Genomic DNA, 11,715 nt, shown 5'->3' with positions numbered 1-11,715 from the left:
CCTGGTTTGGGACAAGGGAGACTCCCTATTGGCAGGAGAAGTACTTGCCACATGAAATTCAGGCTCACAACAAACCTCCTGTGCTATCTGTGACCCAAATTTTAGCACCATTTTTTTTCCATTTCACTTTCTAGGATTGAAACACAAAGGAACCAGCGTCCAGAGGAAAGAAACAAAGGCCTTAGACTTGCTGCCATCCTTAATTTCCTCATTCCTTAACTCTCCTTAAAAGACCCAAATCCCCATTCCTCCTTTTAAATCGATTCCTGCCCTCAGCCCTGATGGCCACTAGCAGACAGCTATTTCCCCATGGATGAGAGCGACTCCTTCATCTTCCTGGTCATGGTTGGGATGAGGTTCATGTGGTCATCCACACACTTGGTCACGCAGGTCTCCAGCTGCCACTTCACCTGAAGCTCCTTACTCCCTGCATCTATCGAATCTCTGGCCTTGTCATTGCAATACATAGTGCACCGGGCCAGGCGGTCCTGGAACTTCTCCAACTTGCTGGTCACCAGGGCCTGGGCTTGAGCCAGCAGTGCATGGCAGCGCTCAATGGACTTGCTGCATGGACGCATGGCTTTCCTCACAGCAGGCGGCGCGTGCGCGGTTCCCGGCTGCGCCGGCGCCCACATGGACTCCGCGCACGGGCCTGGGCTGGTGTCTCTTATATTTTGTAGTTCTAGGAAACTTATTTTCACATATGTTGATTCATGTTATTAGGGTTTGTAATTTCAAGTCCTATGGCTGGAATGCCTACTATATACATACATGCCAGGCATTGTTCTAATTGCTTTAAATATATGCTAACTTGTTTTTCCTCTTAACTATTCTATGTTGTTTAGCCACTAAGTTGCATCTGACTCAGTGACCCCATGGACTGCACCCTGCCAGGCTCCTCTGTCCATGGGATTTCCCAGGCAAGAATATTGAATGGGGTGCCATTTCCTTCTCCAAGGATCTTCCTGACCCAGGGGTAGAACCCAAGTCTCCTGCATTGTTAGGCAGATTCTTTATAGCACTGAGCCACCAGAGAAGCCCAACTGTCTTATGAGGTAGTTACTATTAGTAGGCCACTTACGTATGGAAACTGAAAAATACAGAGACTAAGTAATTTGCTGTGGACTCCACATATAGTAAGTAGCCGTGCTGGGATTTGAACAGACTGTCCCTGGAATCTGTTCTTTTTTTTTTTTTCCATTTATTTTTATTAGTAGAAGGCTAATTACTTTACAATATTGTAGTGGTTTTTGCCATACATTGACATGAATCAGCCATGGATTTACATGTGTTCCCCATCCCGATCCCCCCTCCCGCCTCCCTCCCAATCCCATCCCTCTGGGTCTTCCCAGCTGCACCCAGCCCTGAGGCACTTGGCTCATGATCCAACCTGGCTGCTGATCTGTTTCACCCTTGTAGTATACTTGTTTCACTTCATTCTCTCAGAACATCCCACCCTCACCTTTCTCCACAGAGGTCCAAAAGTTGTTCGTACATCTGTGTCTTCTTCTTTCTGTTTTGCATGTAGGGTTATTGTTACCATCTTTCTAAATTCCATATATATGTGTTAGTATACTGTCTTGGTATTTATCTTTTGGGCTTACTTCACTCTGTATAAATGGGCTCCAGTTTCATCCATCTCATTAGAACTGATTCAAATGAATTCTTTTTAATGGCTGAGTAATATTCCATGGTGTATATGTACCACAGCTTCCTTATCCATTCGTCTGCTGATGGGCATCTAGTTGCTTCCATGTCCTGGCTATTATAAACAGTTGTGCTGCGATGAAATTGAGGTGCACGTGTACTCCTTTCAGATCTGAGTTTCCTGCAGTTGCGTGTGTATGTATTTGCCCAGGAGTGGATTGCTGGGTCAATGGCAGTTCTATTTTCCAGTTTTTTTAAGAAATCTCCACACTGTTCTCCAAGCGGCTGTTACTAGTTTGCTTCCCACCAAACAGTGTAAGAGGGTTCCCTTTTCTCCACACCCTCTCCAGCATTTATTGCTTGTAGACTTTTGGATAGCAGCCATCCTGACTGGCGTGTAATGGTACCTCATTGTGGTTTTGATTTGCATTTCTCTGATAATGAGTGATGTTGAGCATCTTTTCATGTGTTTGTTAGCCATCTGTATGTCTTCTTTGGAGAAATGTCTGTTTAGTTCTTTGGCCCATTTTTTGATTGGGTCATTTATTTTTCTGGAATTGAGCTGTAGGAGTTGCTTGTATATTTTTGAGATTAATCCTTTGTCTGTTGCTTCGTTTGCTATTATTGAAAAGACAGCCCTCAGAATGGGAGAAAATAATAGCAAACGAAGCAACAGACAATGGAATCTGTTCTTTTAACCAGATCTTACATCGTTCTAGTGAATGAGCTTTTGTTGTCATGACACGAACTTCTTTCTGATGATTGTCTTTACCTTAAATCTGTTCTAATATTTATAATGTTCCAGTAGCATTTTTTAAAATTAACATCTTCTTGATGTATCTTTTTCTGTCCTTTTACTTTCAATCTTGTGTATTCTTATGTTTTGGATATGCCTCTTGTTAGCAAATATTTGGATTTTTTTTTCCTCCTCCTGACAGTTTTTGTGTTTTAATTGGAAAATTTTTAATGGGTCATTACTCTCAGCATTATAATATGAAAGCTTAATTTATCAAAGTCTAAAGATGGTCAATAATTTCCCCAGAGGTAATGAACTTATTTGTTTTATGACACACACGGGCCAATCAGCCCTAGTGGCCAGTCCACTCGGGAAGATGTACAAGTTCAATTGGGCTGGCTGCCAGCCCTGTCTGCTCACTCCTTTGGGACAAGATGAAGGCTTTGCCACATCTCGAGTGTAGATCACCTTCCCTGGTTTAGCTCAGCTGCCATAACGAAGTACCGCAGCCTGGGTGGCTTAGATAGCAGAAATGTATTTTCTCATGGTTCTAAAGGCTGGAAGTCCAACATCAGGGTACCAGTATGTCTGGATTCTGGCGGAGGGGGGAGGCACCTCCTCCTGGCTTGCAGACGGCTGCCTTCCTGCTGTGCCCTCATGGGGCAGGGTGGAGGAGAACTCTCCAGGGTCTCTTCTTATAAGCACGCCCATCCCATCCAGAAGGTCCCCTCTTATAACTTAATCACATCCGAACACCATCACAGTGGGATTAGGGCTTTGCTGTGTGAATTTTGGAGACAAAATTTAGTCCATAGCACCCCGATCTGACTTATGGTTTCCTTTTTCAACCTCGTAAGATAGCATTGTTTCATGTCCTTTTAGATCTACCCCAAAATTCATCATTATTTTTGCTCCTCCTTTCTTCCTGTATTTCAGACCTTCCATTTGGGATCACTTCATTCTTTCCTGAAGTACGTTATTTAAAAATGTTCTTCAGTGAGGGTTTGCTGATGGAAAAACTCATTATTTTCATCTGAAATTATCTGTATTTCACCCTTGGTTCAGTTGTTGAGTGATTGACTCTTATCTTCACAAGCATCCCCCAACCACGGCCCCCTGCTCCCTCTCCCCTTTATGCCCTGGGGTGGGGAGGGTCTGCCAGAGATCTGCCCCCTTTTGCCAGTCTTGAGCTCTGCCAGCAGGCTGTCAGGGTTTGATTGGAAACAGTAACTACACTGGTTATTTGAACAGGGATATTTGGTGGCTCAGGCAGCAAAGAATCTGCCTGCAAAGCAGGAGACCTGGGTGATCCCTGATTCGGGAAGATCCCCTGGAGGAGGAAATGGCAACCCACTCCAGTATTCTTGCCTGCAGAATCCCATGAACAGAGGAGCCTGGCGGGCTACAGTCTTTGGGGTTGCAAAGAGTCAGACATGACTGAGCGACTAATGCTTTCTTTTTTATTGTTTATTTTTTACTATGTTGTATTGGTTGTATTGTGTTTACATATTTTACTATGTTGTATTGGTTTCTGCTGTAGAACAACACAAATCAGTGATTATAACAAATAATTATACATACACGGGCTCCCTCTTGAGCCTCCCTCCCCTCCCCACACACCCCACCCCTCCAGGTCATCACAGAGCACCGGCCTGGGCTCCTGTGTTATATATCAGCTTCCCAGAAGCTGGCGTTTTTACACATGGTAGTGTATATACGTCAGTGCTACTGTCTCAACTGACCCCGCCTTCCCCTGAACAAGGGCATTTTGATATAAAGAATTACCAAGTAGAACAAGACAAGGTGGTTAGCTCCTAGCAGAGGTTCAGAGGACCCCAGGGAATGTGGAGGGAGGTGCATTGAAAGAACAGCCTCTGCATCTGGTGGGCGAGAGGGGGCAGGGAAGGAGCAGGTCTAGGACAGGGACCCCTCCCCCAGGGCCGCCCCCGCGGACTAACCCGAAACAGAAGAAAACCAAAACCAAACCTCCCCAGAGTGTGCGCGGGCGCTGGCCTGCACAGCGACCACTGCTCCGGGAGGACGCGGCTGGGGGCCTGGCCTGGCCGAGTCTGGGGCAGCGGTGGGGCTGGTCTGGGGGAGGGTGTGGATGGGCCAGTGGCCAGAGAGGCGGTCTGAGAGGCGAGGGACGGCCGCCCGCACACTGCTGAAGCAGGGAGCAGAGTCAGAGGCTGGAGGATCCTGCTTGAGACTCGCTGTGGAGCTGCGGCGGTCAGTCCGGTGTGGCGCCGGGGAGGAGCAGGCCTGCAGGGCACCGGGCTCCCAGCCCCCTGTCGGCCCGTCACGGGCTGCACGGCCCGGGGTAGGTCGCGGGCGGCTTCTGAGTGTTGGGTTCCTCACCCGGAACGTGGTGAGAATGGTGGGGGCATCAGCGGACCTGAATCCAGCTACTACGCCGGGCGGTCCGAGGCGGCTGCCGGGCGGGCCTTGGGCGGCCAGGTGGCTGCGGTGCAGGGACCGTCCACACGGGGGCAGTGCTGCCTCGGCTCCGGGACCGGGATGAGGCGTCACCGGGCGCCGCGTCCCTTGGCAGCCCCGGGGGTGAGTCCTCCCACCTGCCTGGTCACCCCCTGCCCTCAGGTGACCCGCTGCCCAGTCCAGGAGGGCACTGCTTCAGAGCTGGTCCCCCGGACCCAGAGCCCAGGGCTTCCCCGCCCCTCAGCCCAGCTTCTAAGAGCAGGTAGTCAGGGTGACCGGTCTAAAACGTGTGCTTCCCCAGGCTATTTCTGCCTGGAAAGGGGCTTTTCCTTCCACGTGGGACGTGCCCTGGATGGAGCCGGGGAGAGGAGGGTGGTGTGGGCGTCCTGCCCGGGTCTTCCCTCCTGCTGGAAGAAGCAGGGGTTAAGCTGTCCCCTCGGACAGTCCTGGACGTGGGCGGATCCCCGGAGGCGGGATGCTGAGTCACGAGGTGGCCCTGTCTGCTCTCTGATGGGCGTGAAGGACCCTTCAGGGACCTGGGGGGGAGTGGGGTGTGGGCCTAGCTGTGTGGTAAGTGGAGGTGGCTGTCACATCAAACCAGACAGCTGGGGCGGGGGTTGGGGGGAGCACCTCTCTGGCCTGGAAGCTTTCTCCTCAGCATCCTCTCTGCTCCAGGGAGCTGGGGGAGAGCCACTGACTCAGAAAAAGAAGTTGCAAAAAGTACAGTAAGTTCCATATTTGGAGCTGCCAGGCTGTTGTAACAGAGAATCCAAGGCCAGAGGAGACTGGACCAGGCTGGCTGAGGCTGCCTTGGCTCATGGACCGGGCTGGGATGAAGGCTGGGTGCAAGAGATGGAAATCACTTCCCTGTGTCTGTGCTCTGACTCTGAAGGCCCTCCTGGGAGCCGGAAGGGAGAGAGAGCTGGAAGGGGCACAGGATAGGTTACACTGTGGAAGAGAGGGCACCCTCAGCAGGGCACCCCTGGGGTCTCCTAGACTCCTGCTGTTGAGTGGCCCAAGACAGTTCAAGTGAAATAAGAAAGTGGTTCCCACCCCGGCGTGTTATGGATTTAGGTCTAAGAAGCCTCTTCATTCACCATAATCTTCCTGAGCCTCACATCAGCGGAATCTATGGGCAGGTCTATTTCAATTGGCATGATGCCTTCAAGTCTAAACTGGCTTTTTATCTCAGTCAGAGTTAATAGACCAGAGTGGCATAGACAGAAAGACTTTGTGCCTATGAAGTGTATTATATACTTGAAAATTTTACTGTTATTTTATCTCATCTTTATGATTATTCAATAAAACAAATATAGTCTGTTTCTACATTTCTTTCATTCCTAGAGTTTTATATTGCTAGATAATGCAATTGTGTTTTTTTTTTTTTTTGCTTACATTAGCTTGTGCGTGTGTTTTCAGTCACTCAGTCATGTCCAACTCTTTTGCAACCCCACGGACTCTAGCCCGCCAGGCTCCTCTGTCCATGGGATTCTCCAGGCAAGAATACTGGAGTGGGTTGCCGTGCCCTCCTCCAGGGGATCTTCCCGACCCAGGGATCGAACCTGTCTTCTGCATTGACAGATGGGTTCTTTACCACTGCTTACTAAGCATCACCTGGGAAGCCCAAATATTGTGTGTTTCTATACATTAAAAAAAAAGAAGACTTTGGACTCAAAGGTACCCAGTTTTTTGAATCCTGTCTCTGCCTCTCCTGGTTGTGTAATTTTGGACAACGCATGTGCTTGGGTCTCTGTTTTGCCTGAGTTAAGAAAGTCTCATCATTTATCTCATCAGCTTGCAAGCACAGGCACCTGACCCAGTTCCTCGCCACACACAGGTAGTGAGAGTGGCAGGTTCTCTTTCAAATCCAAGAACAGTCTCAAAGGGTGGAGGTGGCCACGGCAGGGGCATGTCTCCTGATGGGGCAGGTCATGGCCCAAGTCACGCTGCTTCCTGGGTGGCTGTGGTCTGTGTCCTGCAGTTAGAAGTCTCGCTTCTGTTATACAACACGAGCTGGGGCTGCATTCGCGTCTGCAGTGCTGGTGTGTGCAAGAATTGCTTTCGCCTTTTAGAGTGTTTTAAAATGAGCTATCTGTTCTGTTCTTTTTTTTCCCCCCCTTTCTCTCTCTCATGTTTAAAATGCAGTGCTAACAAAATATTTCTGACTTACTAAGCATAATATATTGAGAGATATTTATAAAGAATTAATGTAACTTGGAATCCAATTAAGATGAAGAAAGCAGTTCTCATTAAGATTCCAAATTATGCCAATGCACTACAATTTTATGATGATTAGGATGGCAACATGGCAAGGGAGCTGACTGTTCTTAGCAACATGCAAAGTTGATATTATGATCACTTTAAGCCGCCTGCTCATCAGGCCTCGGTCGGTGGCTTGGGGGTGCCTCAGTGGCCTGGGGCCGGGGTTCCCAACACTGGCTGAATGGAAGAGCCATCTGGAGGCAGTTTTGAAAGTCCCAGTGTCCAGGTTGTGCTGGTAAATAGGAAAGTGGTTGACTTTGTCTGTTAACCTTGTATCCTGCTACCGTTGCTGATGGTTTCAGAAGTGAGCCCAATTAATTTCAATTACCCTTAGACAGCTGCCAGCTTTCGAATAATTACTGTTTATACTGGACTCTCTGCATGTGGAACCATCTTCTAAGTTCTCTGCGTGTGTTCACTTCTTAGTGACTTGGTTTTCCCATCTGTAGCACGGGCAGAGGACGTTGTTTTGAGGCCTGAGTTCGCCTGCCTGTGTCACAGGGTGGGAGGTGGATGAGAACCTCAGTGTTGTGACTCCTGGGGTCATGTGAAAAGGTGGCCCCCTCAACAGTACTGTCAGTGGAATAAGACTCTTCTTCGCGGAGCCCTGGCCCCTCCTTGGCCCTAAAACCTGGTGTTCTTTTGAGCCACATCACTGTCTTGTGTCTCTTCTTTACAAAGACTGGCTATACTGAGATCTTACTCTCTTGTGAAAGCTGAGCTTTGGTCATTTTTTGAAACATCATCCATGTGTCCCAATCAAGTGCAATTTTATAGAGAGAAGAATATATTTGCAGGGGAAGGGAATCCATCATTGTCAGAGAATGACCAGCATCCCAGGTTCCCAGGTCCCCGGTGTCATGAGTCCATTGCAGGAGAGGGTCAATTGTTGCTTTTAAAGAAGCAGAGCTTTAATAACCGACAGTTATGTTAGATATTGATCATGTGCAATGAACTCAACTCTGGAAGGAATGATCAAGATATCGGATATTAGATTCCTTGGCCCTCAGGCTCAAAATATAAATGTTCCCATTATTGATATAAACACTAGAATGAGGGATTTGCCCACATCTTACAGGCACTGGCTCTAGTTGTCACGGGGGCCAAAGGAGACATGGCAAAGATGCCTCTAAAACTGCTGCTAGGAAATCCTGTGAGATTAGGACGATCCCCTGTAGTCCTATTTCCTAAATGTTTTGTCAAGAATGAATACTGAATTCTTAAAAGTGCTTTTTCTGCATGTGTTCAATTGATCATTCATTTTTCTCCATATTCTATCAGTGCGGTGAATTACGTCTTTTGCTGTCCTAGTGTTAAACCACTTCATATTGCTAATATGATACCAACTTGTGGACAGTTAGTGAAAGTCGCTCAGTCATGTCTGACTCTTTGTGACCCCACGGGCTATACAGTCCATGGAATTCTCCAGGCCAGAATACTGGAGTGGGTAGCCTTTCCCTTCTCCAGGGGATCTTCCCAACCCAGGGATTGAACCCAGGTCTCCCAGATTACAGGCAGATTCTTTACCAGCTGAGCCACAAGGGAAGCCCTTAAGGACCCCTTTAAAATGTTTTACTGGATTTTTAAATCTTTTTTTTTAAAAAATAATGAAATTGGTACAGTATTCCTCTTATAATATTAGTGGCAGCTTTTGATTTCAGCTGTGTACTTGCAAAAAAGTCATGGGCCTTCCATGTTTTTATCAAGGGCAGGAAGTTCATGTTCAGCAAATAAGTCACAAAGAGGTGATGGGAAAGAAAATAAAGTAGCCTTTTAATCACACACACATGCACACAAATACTACTACTAATAATGCTGGGCTTACCCTATGGCTCAGTGGGGTAAAGAATCCGCCTGCAGTAAAGGTGGTTTGACCTTAGGTTCAATCCCTGGGTTGGGCAGATCCCCTTGGAGGAGGAAATGGTAATCCACTCCAGTATTCTTGCCTGGAGAATCCCATGGACAGAGGAGCCTGGGGGGTCAGAGTTCATGGGTTTGCAAAAAATTGGACATAACTAAGTGACTAAACACACACACAATAAAGCTGCTAATAATGCCACTAAGGGGTGTAGGCAAATACTTATGTGCAACACACACGGTGGCTTAGATGGTGAAGAATCTGCCTGCAATGCAGGAGACATGGGTTCCATCCCTGGGTCGGGAAGATCCCCTGGAGGAGGGCATGACAACCCACTCCAGTATCCTTGCCTGGAGAATCCCATTGACAGAGGAGCCTGGCAGGCTTCAGTCCATGGGGTCACAAAGAGTCGGGTACACCTGAGGGACTAACTCTTTCACTCTATTTTCACATAAGATGAAGGAAATGGCCAAGGCTTCTTTCTTGATGCTTAGGAGTATGTGGGTCAGTGCGGGGCCCTGCGAACGCATCTGACATCATCCCCATCTGCCCATCCTCAGGACCACCCCCCTTATCCAGGTCAACGCTCTCCCTCCCTCTTTGTCGGGTGAGACAGCCCCTTCCCACGATCTTTCCTTGTCACCCTGAGCCCTGAATCTGCCTCTTGCAGAGCAGCCAAGGACTTCCTAACTGCCCTGATTAAACCTCTGTGATTTGCAGCACCTTCCAGCAGATTCTAATGCAAACCACAGATGTGAACCACAGGTACAACTTTCTGTTTCTCGTAGCCATACTGCAAATTTTGAAAAACTGAAATTAATTTTAATAATATATTTTGTGCTTAGTCGCTCAGTGGTGTCCGACTCTTTGCGACCCCATGGACTGTAGTCTGCCAAGCTCCTCTGTCCATGGGGATTCTCCGGGCAAGAATACTGGAGTCGGTAGCTTTTCCCTTCTCCAGGAATAATTTGTTTTAGTTAACCCAATACAGAATAGTCAACATAATATCATTTCAACATGAAATTAATATAAAAAGTTGCTGAGATGGTTGACATGGTTATTATCCCCTAAGTCTTAGAAATCCTAGTATATTTTCCAGGTGGGACACATCTCAGTACATGCTTCAGTGCTCAAGGGCACCCGTGACTGCGGCTCCCTCACTGGGCGGGGCGCCCCTGCAGCCTGTGGCCACTGGTCACCTGCAGTGTCTGCCAGGCTCCCTGCCCTCGGGCCCACTGGCAGTTTGGTTTTCATCCTTGAGCCCCTGGAGATCTCTCTTAGGGCCTTTGTGCACAGAGCTCCCTCTGCCTGGAGAGCACTCTCACTGCCCACTTCGTCCAAGTCATTCCGTCCCCTGCTTTTCCCTCTCACAGCCCATGATACGATTCAAAAGTTACAAATGTACTTGTTTACTGAGCACCCATAGTCTGGTAACATGTGTACTTCCCCAGGCCAGGCATTATCTCCTTAGCTCAGCACTACGTATTAGGTGTCCAGCCCGCTCGCCACCGGGGAGGGACTCAAAATTATTCACTGAAAGAATGAACAGGTTCCTGATGTATGGGTTCCTTAAGCTAGTCTTTTCAAAATGTGCGTTGGAAATCGATTAGAAGACATGAAATCAATTTGCTGGGTCATAAACAGCCCTGGCAAAAAGAAATGGAATAACTAGCGTGTGGAGGGTGGTGGCGTGTCACGTTTCCTACCATAGTCGTGTTCAGAAGCCTGCAGAAGCCTCGCTCTCGTTGGTGCTGAGATGCAGGAGGAGGGTTCTAGGTCCTTAGGGTCCCACCAGCCCCGAGTTGCCAGGCGTGCAGGACCAGAGCTGGGGTTCCGCTGTGCTGTTCCCTAAAGCCGGGTCAGATGCAGTGGAGAAGTCTGCAGACTGGCAGCTTCCTTGGAGGGTCCTGGCGGGTCCCCTCTCGTCCTGGAGCCCCTGGTGCCCAGCAGAGCCGGGGAGTGCCGAGGGCAGGCCTTCCTGTCAGACCTACTCAGAGATGAGGATGGACGCCCTGTAGAGCATGGGGTGGCCTGGCTGCAAGCTCTTTCACTCCGTGGAGCGGGGGATGCATGCTCCATGAGGGCCTCCCTGCGCCCCCCGCTCCGCGCCCGCTGCAGCTGTGTTTCATTTAGGTAACAATCACGAGCTGCCGGGCGCCTCTTGTCTGAAGCTCAGCTCAAGTGTCTGCGATGGGCCCACACGCCAAGGGAGTGTGGAAGGTTCTTCAGGCACACGAGCCGGCGTCCTGGGAAGAGAGGGCAGGCTTCGCAAGCAGGCCTGCCAGTGTCCTGAGATTGCGGGGGCTGGTGAGTGGGGGGGTTTGCCTGGTAATCAGGGAGGGGGCCAGGCCGAGGGTCCTGTGGTCTGAAGGTCTAGAGGCAGCAGAGGTTAGACGGCCCTGGACAGAGGCCTGGGGGAGGCCCCAGGTCAGCCTGCGACCCCCACCCCTGGGGTCTGTCCACCCCCTCTCCCGGGGGGAAGGTCTCTCCTCCCAGCACCTGGGCTCGGACCCACAGGCTTCTCGTCGCCTCACCCCAGGCTGGTGTGGCCTCTGGGAGGAGCTGGCATCTCTGAGGTGCCGCAGACTCATGCCCTGGGTCCCCAGGTCCCTCTGAGATTCTGAGGACAGCTGTGGGGGAGTCTGGGAGCGGATGACCTAGCGGCGGTATAGGGGGACCTTCTCCAGAAATGGGCTTCACCAGGCAGCCGTGACATGGGCACGTTGAGAGCCGTCACAGCTGAGCAAGAGGCAGAGACTTTCAGAAAAATGACCAA

The sequence above is a fragment of the Cervus canadensis genome, chromosome 9 (assembly GCF_019320065.1).
Source record: "Cervus canadensis isolate Bull #8, Minnesota chromosome 9, ASM1932006v1, whole genome shotgun sequence".
NCBI classification, from domain to species: Eukaryota; Metazoa; Chordata; class Mammalia; order Artiodactyla; family Cervidae; genus Cervus; species Cervus canadensis.
The sequence above is the reverse complement of the archived record's forward strand: the minus strand, read 5'-3'. Positions refer to the sequence as shown.